The 9,811-nt window shown below is 42.6% G+C and overlaps 1 protein-coding gene and 1 pseudogene across 1 annotated transcript in view; both read left to right on the top strand.

Annotated features, from left to right (window-relative positions):
* LOC119323726 (F-box/kelch-repeat protein At3g61590-like) overlaps nucleotides 1-9,811 on the top strand; it is a 74,175-nt gene that overhangs the window by 49,107 nt on the left and 15,257 nt on the right. The gene's annotated exons all lie outside the window — the stretch shown is intronic.
* On the top strand, nucleotides 5,216-8,852 carry LOC119320722 (annotated as a pseudogene).

Here is a 9,811-nt window from a genome sequence, read left to right as displayed (position 1 = left end):
TATATGCATGAAACTTTTCAAATACACACATGGTTACATTTTTTGAAATAGGCGTAACATTAATATTTTTTTGAATTACACATTCAGTTTTCTAATTGCTAAGCCGTATAGTATGATTCACGAAGTAGTTTATTATTTTCCTATTCTTATAATTTTATATTGTTTAATTGGTTTCGAGATTTTTTTTTCTATAAGGAAAAAACCTGATTTTTAGACAATAATGAAAACTTTTTTTCCACATAATTGACCATCCTTACCAAATGGTAATAATGAAAAACTTGTTATTTTCACATTTTCGTTGGGCTGAATATATGTTTTTTTAGTAATATGAGGGCATCCCACATTTCTTCCTGGATGGGCCGAGGCATACATGGCACACGGAATTTTTTTTAAAAAGGAGGTGGCCTCATTCCATCGAGGCCCAAGCCCACCTTGAGTGACACCTTAAGTACAAATGCATCCACGTTCACAACCTCATGACCATTTATATTGGTCGTAATCAGGTAGAAATAAGGTCGTCAACCACTCTTGTCTGCTTTATGACTATTTGGTGTAAGGCAATTTCAGGGTTTGAGCCCTTCCAAGCGAAATGACTGTGGATTTACGACCAATTCAGCTGGAGTCACTAAGAGAAGGTCACAAGTTGACATATTTCTTGTAGTGTTGTTGTACTCTTAAAGCATTCCACTACCTTTTTGCCATTTGGAAGTCCAATTAATTCTGAGGCTGAATTCCTCCAAAGTAGAGGGAAATGTTAATTGGCTTAGCAGAGGGGTTTATTAGACAAAACTCAAAATTATAAAACAAAAGTTGGTTATTAGCTTTACATAATGAGAATATTTGTTGAAATCTCTATCTGTTGCCTTGTGTTCCTCAGTTATTTAATAAACTGAAAATAAATAAAATAGAGAAACATTGCAGACATCTCTATTGTTAGTTTATTGTTCTCTATTTTTGGAGGAGTAATGCTACACGTACAAAAGGCTACATGCTTTTACATAAAGGTGGGTTTTGATTGAAGATTAAGGAGGAGAAGGGGCCCACCCCATGAAAATTAGGGGGGAGAGGTTAGTTAGTTTAAAAAAAATTCTAGTCAGCGTGTAAAATCATGTAAACCTTTCTATGTTTAGCATTATTGTTTTCGCAGGGTGGATCAGGAACTCCACTTGTGCGATATTAAGGTAAAACTTAGAATTAATGCTTTTGTACGCACATTTTTTTTCTAAAATTACCTAAATATTTTTACACATGTGAACAGTAAATTTATGAGCTTTCTAGCATTCTCCGGGGTGTCACAAAAATGTTAATGGCAAAAGTATTTAATGCGGTAATAAATGTCAATATATTCCAAAGACATATTCATATTAAAATATTAAATCATTCCAGAAAATGTTCATGTATCTTTAAAAATATTTTATGCATAAAAATGTTCCAAAGACACGTTCATATTAAAATATTAAATTATTCCAATAAATTGTTCATGTATCTTTAAAAACTGTACACGTATACAAATAATTGAAATCAAATGGATTATGAAGTATTACAACATGAAAAAAGGGCAAGATGAAAAAGGATAAAACAACACAATTAATTCATAAGAAAATAAAAAGAAATAGAAATAAAGGGGAAAATAAATCTTAGAGAAATAAAAATGAACCAAAGCCAAAGGGTGTGTCTAGGACACATCTAGATTTCCTCCAGTTATTGCACATCTAAGTTAGTGAGTCAAGCATAAAGAGGAAAAAAAAATTCATACGAATCTCAACGTAAGGTCAATGACATAGGACTTAGATGTGCAATACTTATTGCACATCTAGATATGCTTTAGCAAAACTAATAAACGAAAAAGAAAGGGAAAAACCTAGTATTCTAGTTGCGCCCAACACTAAGGAATATTTATGGGTGATCAATATATGCCGCTCACGGTGAGTGGCATGTGTTTGTGTCTCAAGTCCCCGCCGTGAGATAGCCTTCTTTTTTTAATATGAGTATAGACACAAGCCCTCATATACACACGCATACACTCATCCTTATAAAGGTACACACGCATACCTTACCTCTATGAGCACATCTGAAAGACTGAGCTGACATATCATCTTGAGATTTACGAAGTCACCATAGGCGCCTCGTCGCCGACGCCATCGTTGAAAAACGTGAGTACATTTTTTAATCATTGCTCTACCATCCAACGGTAGATGCAACTGTAACACCTTCCGCTAGGCACTTCCTTCCCCACAGTGACTCGCTGCCTCCGTGCTCCCCCGGCGACCGGCGGACAACCGACCTAAGCTTACTCTCCTATGCGCGACCACCGACCTCGCCCGTCACGGCCTTTTCCATGCCGGCGCTGCTTTTCGCCTTTCGCCTCCCCTGCAGCGGTGTGCTCGACTTCCGCCGCAGATCTCGCGTACCCCCGGCCGGCGACGGTGCGTTACTCGCTCTCTTCCTCCCCGATGGACGAGTTTTCTCCCTCTTTTCTAAATCGACTACAACTTGCTGCTACGTGAATTCTCATCTCCATCCCGTCTTCTGCGCCAGTGTTTTTCTCTCACGCCGCTATCCTGTTTGCTGAAATGTCTTCCTGATGCTGATGAGTGACTAGTGAGGGTGGTGGTTTTGGGAAAGTATAACGCGAAAAACGAATGTCAGAAACAGTAATAACTAGGTTGTTTCTAATGAGGAAACAATATGACCATGTTTAGATGACACTGACTAAGTTTATTTGTTCTGTGATTCTACATGTGGTTCCATAAATTCCTCTAGCCATTTCCTGTGGCACACTTAATTATTTCCTGAGTTTCAGGCTGATGAAGATGGCCTACAAGGTCTCAAAGATCAGTTTATACATGGTACAACTCTGCACCATTTCGATAAAGGGCATTCTTTATTTACTCGTAATGTCGCATCAAGCGGATACAAAACACAACGAGTACACACCCGACCTCTACATAACTAAGATGCACACAGCCAAAAAGAAGAAAAAAAATACCCAAAGGGTCAATGGGCGAGGCAAACGACCCGCTGCAACAAAACATCAACTACTACCACTGTCATTGGCAACACCCGGACGATGAGAAGGTTATCCTAACAGCGACGCCTTCAACAAGGAAATGGTGCATGAACACCATCATTGCTGGATCAAACCACATAGGCTAGATCGTGAGTTTTCACCCAGAAGACAAGGACCAGCTCAGCTCCAAACAGTGCCTTCAACAAGGGAGCGGAACCGCCACTGGCAGGTACAACCAGTAAAGGCTGGACCTAGGGTTTTCACCCCGGAACCTAGGACCTGGTATTCAAAGAGCACCACCATAGACGAAGTCCCTGTGTTTTCACCACCAACTTGCCATAGAAGAAGTCCTGATGCAATGTCTCGATCAGCACTGAAATTTCGGATCAAAGTGAACACCACACATCAGGCATTTACTGAGACGACAGATCTGAGAACACAGACAACCCCGACTGTGCTAGCATCAATGCCGATGTGAGGGCACACGCCAACCATCACCGAGAACGATGAATATCTTCGCTATCCGTCATGAGAATGGGAGGCGCACGGGGTAGCCTGGCACGTGAAGCTCAATGACCAAGTCACACGCACCACCACCGAGCATCCACCACTTCCCGCTCCAACGGATGCACCACCGCATATACCAAGCCGATGAATGACCACCAGAAATAGGCCCCGATCACATCAGCCAGACGGGGTTGCCGCGAGAGAGCCGGCCATCACCGGATCAAGCCAGCCGAGATGCGCTTGATCAGCACCCGACCAAGACACAGCGCGAATCGCTGCCCAAACGCCCACAAAGGAGGCACGTCTCCTGAAAGCCGCCTGGTGAAGCAGAACTGAGACTCAGCCATCCGCCGCCTCAAGCACCTTCAGAGCACCGCTGCCAAAACCTTTTTCGGGTTATTAAGGTAAAACTTAGAATCGCATGGGTGGTCCCATGACCCGAAAAAGGAGGGCCAACCATGCGCTCTAGATCATAATTTGTGCGTGGTATGTGTTATGTTGACTCTTGACTATTTTATAGCATAAATAAAGGAAATTGTAGGATGGCCCATGCATCTAATACATCATCCCTTAAATTCGTTGTATCTACAACTGCTGCTGCTGCTGCTGTGTACTCACTAGTCACTACTGGGCATGCATGCCAATGTGAACGGCAGAGCTAGCTGGAAGTTTTGATTGAATAGCGTTCTAAATGATCTTCATTTTGCGTTTATACCAAGAATTCTTTGGAGGTATTATTTTATTTGATTTTGTTTTCTAATGCATGTTGCAAGTCAAGTTTGTCACGCAAATCTTTGTCCAAAGACTTTTTTTTTCTAGAATGGCATGCCTGCATATTGATAAAAAAAATTGGCTGTGTATAATCAGCTCTCCTCTACGAGAACATAGATACATAGAAAGTGTAGTTAATGCAATGGAGGGTGCACATAGATGTGGATTGTTTATATCAGACAGGGCAAATTTGACTAATGTTGGTTGAGGTGGAGCAGAGTCTTGCGAGAATCTATGACTCACTGAGCCTTAATTTTCTTTCCTGCAGCAGTTGACTCCTCATACTGTTCTCTTCTGACCGGTAGAGTAGCTACAATTTCCTTGCACCTGACTGGCATTCTTCTTCCTCTTCCACACTATAAAGTCCCCCTGTTCATACTACTTAAAACAAAAGGACCACTGCTACAATAGTTGTCCGTTCGCCTTGACCGAACTCTCGTCTGAATGTGGCCGGCCGTCCTGGCAGGCGACTACGCAAGAGACCAACGAGAAGACTGGCCCACAGATCAGTGACGGTAATGTGGTGTGTCCAGTTCACTCAACAACAGCTCCTGATGCCGCGATTTCTTCACCGACGATGTTGCTTTTTTTCCTGGCCGCAGGCAGTTTCCCTGCAGATCCTGACGACTTGACCTCTGCTTCTCTGAGTCATATGCACACACATACACACCTGCACACTTGAGTATTAGTTTTGCACAGGTCCACTGAAAAACTTGCACATGGCAAGCTTACATGACGCAAATACTGTGTTCGGAGCCAATATGATTTCGTTAACTACTGCAAGCGAGTTGTCTATATATACGTGCAGGCACATCGCCCATAGCAACCTAAGCTACGGCTAATTCCGCTAGCAAAAAGAGTGACAATAGCAAGCAAGCGAGGCACAGGGGTGAGCTAGCTAGTAGAGTCCACTCCGCGGGCATGGCCATGGAGTTCGCCACGGGAGCGATGAGTGCCCTCCTCCCCAAGCTGGGCGAGCTGCTCCGGGAGGAGTATCACCTCAAGAAGCGTGTGAAGCAGGGGATCAAGGACCTCAAGGCCGAGCTCGAAAGCATGCAAACTGCCCTCGTCAAGGTGTCCAACGTCCCCTTGGACCAGCTTGATCCGCTGGTCAGGCTTTGGGCCAATGAGGTCAGAGAGCTATCTTATGTCATCGAGGACAGCCTCGACTCCTTCATGGTGTTCTTCGAGGGACTTGAGCCAACCAAGCCCCACACCACCTTTGTGGCTTTCATCAACAATATGCGCAACAAGATCACTGAGTTCAAGATGCGCCACAAAATAGCCAATGACATCAAAGACATCGAGAGCTAGGTCACGAAGGTGAAGGAAAGGTATGATCGGTACAAGGTCCACGGTGTTGCTGCTAATCTTGCCACAACCATGGTTGACCCTCGTCTATCAGTCATGTATAACAAGGTGTCTAACCTTGTTGGCATTGACAAGCCAATTGATGAGATAATGAAGAGCTTGTCCGAGGGCTGTCATATGGCCGAGAGATCAAAGCTCAAGACCGTCTCCATTGTTGGATTTGGAGGGTTGGGCAAGACAACTCTTGCCAAAGCGGAATATGACAAGCTTAACAAGAAATTCGACTGCGTTGCTTTCGTCCCAGTGGGTCAGAATCCTGACATGAAAAAAGTTCTTGGGGACATCATTCATGAACTTGGCCTGCAAATGTGTAATGTTGCATCGGTGATGGATGTAAGGCAGCTCATCAATCATCTGCGCAAATTCCTTTTGAATAAGAGGTACACACTACTCCACCTTATGCTAGTCAATGCAGTCTTCATCTGACATATGCCTAATAATAGGTGTGTCACCATAATAATTGTGTTTAATTACCATCAAATTGCACTCACAGATGTCATCCAGTACTTTGTGGATTTTCATATATACAGATTAATTACATGATGGTTGTTGTGGAGTCAACTCTCTCCATTTTGTTGTGTATATAGATAAAAGCATCTTGACTAGCCATCTGAAAATGATAGCATGTTTCATACTAGAGTTTAAGATGGCAATTAATATACAATATTTGGAAACCAAACTACCCAAAGCATACCTTAGAGCTCATACAACTTATAAACATAAGAAAATGATGGCAATTTTCTTCTTGAAGTTCAATACAGAAATGTTAATAAATCCTTCATTTGTGATTACCTGGATAGGATTACTTGCCCTTTTGTTTTCCCACATTTACATCTTAAGTGCTCCTTTCGGGTCAGGACTTTTTTTATGCGTTTGTCATGCCTTTTTGGATCTTGAGATTAACATGCTGCTCCCGTTTTAGTGGATAGAACTCTACATATGGTTTTACTAATTCAAGGCTCTTGCCTTCCCATGCAAATAGGTACTTGATTGTTATCGATGATATATGGGATGTACAAACATGGGATTTGATTAAATATGCTTTTCCACACAATAATCTTGGAAGCAGAATAATGGCAACTACTCGTATTTGTGAAGTTGCCAAAAAAGTTGGTGGTATTTACAACATGAAACCGCTCAGTGATGATAACTCCAAAAAATTATTCTCCACCAGAATATTCGGTGAGGAAGGTACCAGTCTTGATAACCAATTTGTTGAAGTATCTGATAAAATTTTAAGGAAATGTGGTGGTGTGCCATTATCCATCATTACAATAGCCAGCTTGCTTGCTAGTAAACAGAGGGAGGATTGGCCTATGGTTTATGATTCTATTGGTTTTGGGCATGAAGACAATGAAGTTGTTCAGAACACTAGAAAGATATTGTCCTTTAGCTATTATGATCTGCCCTATCACCTCAAGACTTGTTTGTTGTACCTAAGTGTCTTTCCAGAAGATAACTGGATCAACAAAAATACATTGATATGGCGGTGGGTTGCAGAAGGTTTCGTTAGCAATAAACAAGGGATAGGGTCATTTGAGCAGGGGGAGAGCTATCTGAATGAGCTCATAAATAGGAGCATGATCCTGTGGATAGAGCCATGCCATAGAGTCAATGTAGGCCGTTGTCGTGTTCATGATATGGTGCTTGATCTCATCCGTAGCTTATCAAGTAAAGTAAATTTTGTCACAATACATGATGCAGAGCATCACAGGAAATGTTTGACAATTAACAATGCTTGAAGATTAGCCCTCCATAAAATAATTATCGGGAACACCCTTAGCATGGAATTGGAACAAATGAGGTCATTTAATGCTAGCATGTGTCGTGATAGTAGGATGCCCTCACTTTTGAGGTTTAAAGTACTGCGTGTACTTGTTTTAGAGGAATGTGAATTTTTGGCGGGAGGTTGTCGCCTTGAGCATGTTGGAAAGTTGGTTCACTTGAGGTACCTAGGACTGTTCGGCACACCTATTGATGAGCTCCCAAGAGAAATAGGAAAGCTTATGTACTTACAGTCGCTAGATGTAAGGGAAAGTGGTATAGAAGAGTTGTCCCCGTCTGTCGGTGAGCTAAACAAGTTGATGTGCCTGCGTGCTTCTAAGGGCACAAGAATGTTGGCAGATGTAGGTAAGCTAACCTCATTACAAGAGCTGCGACTATTCTCAGTGGATAAGGTTCCAAACTTCTTCAAAGATTTAGGGAAGCTAACAGAGTTGATGGTGCTTGAGATCCATTTTGACAAAATGGATGAGAGGGCTCACAGGGCTCTTGTGAAGTCTCTATGCAACCTCCGCAGAATCAAAACTCTGGAGATATATTGTGACTCGGTGGATATAGAGGAGTGGCCTCATCATGGCGGCTGGGAAGATTGGACGCCAGCACCTTATGAGATTCGTGAGTTGACACTGTCTGGCATGGTTTTACCAAGAAGGCTGCCGTGGATGGCTCCCTCGTGTGTCCCCCACCTATCCTACCTGTTGTTCACAGCTCAGGTGGTGGAACAACAGGATCTGCGGATCCTTGGGGGTCTGCCATCGCTTCGCTGCCTGTACATCTCGAGTGTTGACAACTGCCCTCTGTATACTGTTCTAGCAAGCGATGAGTTCCAAAACTTGAGATATCTGAGCACCAACATAGATATTAAGTGTGGGGAGGGAGCACTGCCTATGCTTCATAAATTGGTATGTGGCGCCAGCATAGGAATGGAAGATATTGGTTTGGTACCGGGCAGCATGCCTTTGCTGGAGAAAGTCACCTACTGGCTAAATTGCAAGAATTGCAACGGTGATGAGCTGGAGGAAACGGAGGCAAAGCTGAGGCACGCCACCAGGATCCACCCCAACAGTCCCGCCCTTGCAATACGAAGGCACAACTACAAGCACACTTCCTCTGGCACATACAAGGACCAACAACAGGGGCTGCCAAGGTTAATTATTCAATCACTCAAGCGTGTGATACGTGATGGTGGAGAGGTTTCGGCCACCGATGAAGAGGTATATATATGCACATAATCAAACATGCTTTTATACGATCCATATCTATGCATTGACACTAACAATTTCAGCCGGATGATGGTGGCGCGCGCAAGATAGCTCGTATCGTCAAAGAGGAGGCGGCGGCAGCGCCGCCCATGCTTAAATCATGTTGTTCCATTAACAAGGTATCCCCCACTCTGTCCGTTCTGTTCTGATAGATATCCATACGTTCTTGCGACTTCTCCTCTGGATGAACTAGTAGATCTGTTTATAATCTACCGGTACTGTATATATTTTTTATCATTACTTTTAGTTCCTCCTTGAAAAATAAGATTTTAATCCTTGTGGCTTTTTTCCTATCAAGACCGTTTGGATTATATGGTTGTTTGTTATCAAGTTCTTATCGATTGCTTCTATGTGCCCTTATTTAGTAAAAGCTTCAACATCTACTCCATATTCTGTATTTAGTTCTGGCAACATGGCAGGCTGCATCTTGCTTCTTATCTCTAGACCCTGCTTCCTAATCCCTTCCTTAGTGGCTCTCCATTCTCTCCCTCATGCCCTCACCCACCTACATTCTCTTTTATCTGTTGATATGCATTAAAGTCCTCTAATGGAGGTGCTCTTTCGCTTCTACTCCCCCGTCCCATAATATAAGAGCCTTTTTGACACTAGTATAGTGTAAAAAACGCTCTTATATTATGGGATGGAGGAAGTATCTAGCTGCCTTTCTTTAAGTTTGCCTCCTTGGTACTCTCCAAATTCCCTCTGTTAATGCAGGTTCTTCCCCTTTAGCTCTGCAGATGACTGATGACTCGAAACCCTTCCCCCTTTTGTGCAAAAGTTTGTTCCAGCTAGATCATACTCCCTCCGTTCCAAAATATTGGTCTTTCTAGAGATTTCAACAAGTGACTACATACGGAGCAAAATGAGTGAATCTACACTCTAAAATATGTCTATATACAACCATATGTGGTAGTCCATTTGAAATCACTAAAAGACAAATATTTAGGAACGGAGGGAGTAGATGATAATGCTGTCATGTTACGTGGTAGCAGAAATAAATACATCCTTTTTCGTGCTTCATGGATTTTTTGTCGTTTTCTTGTTTTGCGGCTCAGTGTAATTTACACGTTTTCCCCTCTATGTAAGTTGGGCCTTGCTTCGGTAGACC

The sequence above is a fragment of the Triticum dicoccoides genome, chromosome 6B (assembly GCF_002162155.2).
Source record: "Triticum dicoccoides isolate Atlit2015 ecotype Zavitan chromosome 6B, WEW_v2.0, whole genome shotgun sequence".
Lineage (NCBI taxonomy): Eukaryota > Viridiplantae > Streptophyta > Magnoliopsida > Poales > Poaceae > Triticum > Triticum dicoccoides.
Note: the sequence above shows the minus strand (reverse complement) of the source record. Positions and strands in the feature narration are given on the sequence as shown.